Source organism: Oncorhynchus gorbuscha, linkage group LG19 (genome assembly GCF_021184085.1).
Source record: "Oncorhynchus gorbuscha isolate QuinsamMale2020 ecotype Even-year linkage group LG19, OgorEven_v1.0, whole genome shotgun sequence".
NCBI lineage: Eukaryota > Metazoa > Chordata > Actinopteri > Salmoniformes > Salmonidae > Oncorhynchus > Oncorhynchus gorbuscha.
Window position 1 is genome coordinate 868,333 of NC_060191.1, and position 4,642 is coordinate 872,974.

Sequence of the window (4,642 nt, forward strand, 5' to 3'; positions counted from 1 at the left end):
CACTCGGTCTGACATTCAAGACTGCTGGGCTGATGGCTTCATTATTACAATAATGAATCTATATTAAATAAAGATGATTGTTTGAAGAAATGACCAAGTCTCTCTAAGTACTGAATTTCCATAACAGTATGTAAGTATGAGTGTGTGAGTGAGGGTGTGTCTGAGTGAGTGTATGTATGTAAGTATGTGTGTGAGTGAGGGTGTGTCTGAGTGAGTGTATATATGTAAGTATGAGTGTGTGAGTGAAGGTGTGTCTGAGTGAGTGTATGTATGTACGTAAGTATGATGAGTGTGTGAGTGAGGGTGTGTCTGATTGAGTGTATGTATGTACGTAAGTATGAGTGTGTGAGTGAGAGTGTATGTGAGTGAGTGTATGTATGTAAGTATGTGTGTGAGTGAGGGTGTGTCTGAGTGAGGGTGTGTCTGAGTGAGTGTATGTATTTAAGTATGAGGGTCTGTGTGAGGGTGTGTCTGAGTGAGTGTATGTATGAGTGTGTGGTGTGAGGAAGAGCTACAGTGAAGATGTTTGTGTCTGAGTGGATAGTCTGTGGGAGAGGGAGAGCAGTAGTTCTTTACCATTTAAAGAGCGACTGACCCTAATTCCAACGAATCACTTTGAAAACGGTCTATGTGGCATCGATATGAGTGTCAAAATTGACTACAAAGTGTAAATACCATAATTTTGGTCATAAAGTCAGTCTTATCTAAAACGGAGTTTGGAAGCTCAGTGGGTCACAACGCGTTCAAAGGTCACAGCCATTTGAGACTGAAAAGCTCTATATGGATTGATCAACTATGGTTTGCATGCCCTGCCAAATGACTCTATCATGCGGAATAGATGGCTGGAGTTCGTTGGTCCCCAGTGGTGGTGAGTATACCGGTAGCTAGACCATAGACTGCTGGTTATGTATATTTTGTTAATTATTATGACTATCATTGCTAGCAAAACTGACGTCAGGTAGCTAGCTAACGTTCTCCTACCTCAATACAACTCGGATTTGGCTTGGAAATATGATAACATTCAAAAAAGACGAATAATAAAAAGGCAAATAAAACATTTTGTCATGATTGTGATGTCGCTAGATTGACTTTAGATGCAGTATATCCTTAGCCAGCTAACTAAGATCGAGGGGCCAGACCACCATATTTTAGCAAGCTAACATTAGCATTGCTAGCTATTTTAGACAATCTTTGCCATCTCTCTAAAGTAAATTTTTAAGACATAATATGACAAAGTTGTTTCCTATTAATTGTTTGCCTACAATGATTTGATGTATTTGATTATTTGAATGTATTTCCATGCCACTCTTAAGTTAGTGCAATTTAGACAAAACAGTCACTGAGGCTCCCATTTCTTGGGGACAAATAAATATTGGATTTTTTACTGTTTTGTTAATTTAACCTTTATTGAACGAAGCAAGTCAGTTAAGAACAAATTCTTATTCCCAATGATGGCCTACCAGAGTGACAGATTTGTACCTTGTCAGCTCGGGGATTCGATCCAGCAACCTTTCGGTTATTGGACAATTGCTCTAACCACTAAGGCTACCTGCCGCCCCAGAATGCAGCTATGGTGGTACTAGCTAACTCATGTCTGACTACAACAGTGTACTAACTAGCAGCAACAAACTCAAACCAACCCAGGGCCATAGCAATACATGTCACAGTTGGTTGCATAGTGTAAAGGTGTCACCAGCCTGAATCTAATCCAATCTGGAGCCAGTCAGTCTACATCTGTAAAGCATAGAATTACCTTCCAAACAGGATTAGGTTATTTCTCGAGCTGTGTTTATAATTGAGGGATGATGACAAATGTTGACCCTGTTTTTCTCTTAGACAAAGTGCCCAGTTGGGTGCCAGACTTATCCCCTGGTCAGGAACAGATGCCAGGGCTTACCTCCTCCCAGCTGCCCACTGCACTGAGGCTAGGTAACACTGTCACCACTGATAAATCCACGATAATTGAGAATTTCAAGAAACATTTTTCTCCTGGCTACCTCAACCCCGGAAACTACCAATCCTCGACATTGGCGATGTCATTTACAAAATAGCCTCCAACACTCTACTCGGCAAACTGGATGCAGTCTATCACAGTGCCCTCCGTTTTGTCACCAAGCCCCATACACCACCCACCACTGTGACCTGTATGCTCTTGTCGGCTGACCCTCACTACATATTCGTCGCCAGACCCACAGACCTACATAAATCTATGCTAGGTAAAGCTCCGCCTTATCTCAGCTACCTGGTTACGATAACAACACCCACCCATAGCACACACTCCAGCAGGTATATCTCACTGGTCATCCCCAAAGCCAACACCTCCTTTGGCCGCCTTTTCTTCCAGTTCTCTGCTGCCAATGACTGGAACGAATTGCAAAAATCACTGAAGTTGGACACTTATATCTCCCTCACTAACTTTAAGCATCAGCTATCTGTGCAGCTTACCGATCGCTGCAGCTGTACACAGCCCATCTGTAAATAGCCCATCCAACCACCTACCTCATCCCCATATTGTTTTATTTACTTTTTTTGCTCTTTTGCACACCAGTGTTTCTACTTGCACATCATCATCTGCAAATCTATCACTCCAGTTTTAATTTTCTAAACTGTAATTACTTCACTACTATGCCCTATTTATTGCCTTACCTCCTTACGTAATTTGCACACACTGTATATAGACATTTTCTATTGTGATATTGACTAAGTTTGTTTATTCCATGTGTAGCTCTGTGTTGTTGTTTGTGTCACACTGCTTTGCATTATCTTGGCCAGGTCACAGTTGGAAATGAGAACTTCTCAACTGGTTAAATAAATGTAAAAATTAAAACTAGAAGGAGCGACGGTGGGTATAAAGACATGTCCAGCAATGTGATTGCAATGATTTAGCGACCTCCAAAAAGAATTGTATTCACTGTTCCCTTGCTATTTTCACAGCTTGTCAAGTCAGACCACAAGTCCCCTTGTGACACCACCTCCGTTGTTGCCAGTGTCCTCGACTCTTATGAAAAGGAACAGGCCATCATGAGGCCTCTGATAGTGAACCGAGTTACTGCGCTGATGACAGACGGCTTCATCAACAACAACGGGTAATGTGTGTTATGTAAAAAGTTGTATAAAAAAATACCCAGCTTGATAAACTAGTTAGCTAATTCCCCAGCCAAGCAGATACAACTTGTGGAGTCCTTTTGGTTGTGAAGTGCATTAGAAAAAAGCTTTGTCCTTTCTTTAGAACAAATGCAATTTACCACTTGGCTGTCTACTATATCACCCTGTGAAAGACCATCCCAATCAACAGCACCTCATAAGACTGCCTGAGTTGTTGGAGAGATGTCCAGTGTGCAGCGTAGAGAACCAGCTAGAGGGCCCTCATCTTCATCACACTAGAGGGCCCTCATCTTCATCACGCAGACATGCCCTTGCTGTGAGCATTCCTATGAATGGAACAGTCAGCCACATGTTGGCATGTATTGTCGTGGTAATTCTAACCAAATGGAGAGAGACTGTATCTTCAAAACAACTTTTTTATAATATGTGCAAAAATGAATCGATCAATAACCACAAAGTGCATCGTTAGGAAAGCCCATGAACAGAGTTGTTACTCTCCTCTTGTCGAAAAAGTATCACCTATTTTGTCAATGTGGCAGTTTAGCAGATTAGCGCAACATGGTGTGTAAAAGCTGATTTAGCTTGTCTGTGCAGATTAAGATAACTGACGTTGCCACCATTGTCCGTTCCCTCCTGCATGTTTCCACACATCTAAGTTCCTGAAGATTGTTGAAACAGGATGTCACATACTGCAGTCGCACCCAAACGGATGTTATCTGTATACCCAGACCCATGACTAAGTCACACAAAACAAACCTGTATTAGCAAAATACTAAGTCCAAGTCTACCGCGTAGTATGTCCAATATGACAATATAACAACATTAAATAATTTCCTCCAGCAACCTTCACTTGTCAACAGCAACCTTCATTTGTCAACAGCAACATATTTGTACAAATACAGAACGTAACCTCATTATTATTATTTTTACCCCCTTTTCTCCCCAATTTCGTGGGGAGAACCAAACTGCTTCTTAACACAGCGCACATCCAACCCGGAAGCCAGCCGCACCAATGTGTCAGAGGAAACACTGTGCACCTGGTGACCTGGTTAGCGCACACTGCACCCAGCCCGCCACAGGAGTCGCTGGTGCGTGATAAGACAAGGATTTCCCTACCGGCCAAACCCAGATGACGCTAGGCCAATTGTGCGTCGCCCCATGGACCCCACGGTCTCGGCCGGCTGCGACAGAGCCTGGGCGCGAACCCAGAGTCTCACAGCTAGCACTGCGCCACCCGGGAGACCCCACCTCATTATTTGTATATATTTGAACAACTATTTGTGAAATGTAATTTATGGAAACTGACATTATTTGTTGCTTATTTTCTACTTCTTAGACACATATAATGTCCAGAGTATTACCTAGCCTGGTGGAACCAGCCTGATCGCTGTGTTCACCATTCTATTTCACTTCACATTTGATCATATCTGAAGGGAAATAGGAAGGTGAATTCAGCGATCAGGTTGGTTCACCAGGCTAATCACAACCACCATTGATCATGTAATATGTGTGTGTGAGTGAGTGACTAGTATCTTTG

General features: G+C 42.4%; 1 long non-coding RNA gene across 1 annotated transcript; it reads left to right on the forward strand.

Moving 5' to 3' along the window:
- Nucleotides 1-530: 530 nt before the first annotated feature.
- Nucleotides 531-4,126, forward strand: LOC124004809. Its single transcript, XR_006833539.1, has 3 exons — nucleotides 531-868; nucleotides 1,837-1,929; nucleotides 2,935-4,126. It is a non-coding gene; the product is annotated as an uncharacterized LOC124004809 (long non-coding RNA).
- Nucleotides 4,127-4,642: the final 516 nt, after the last annotated feature.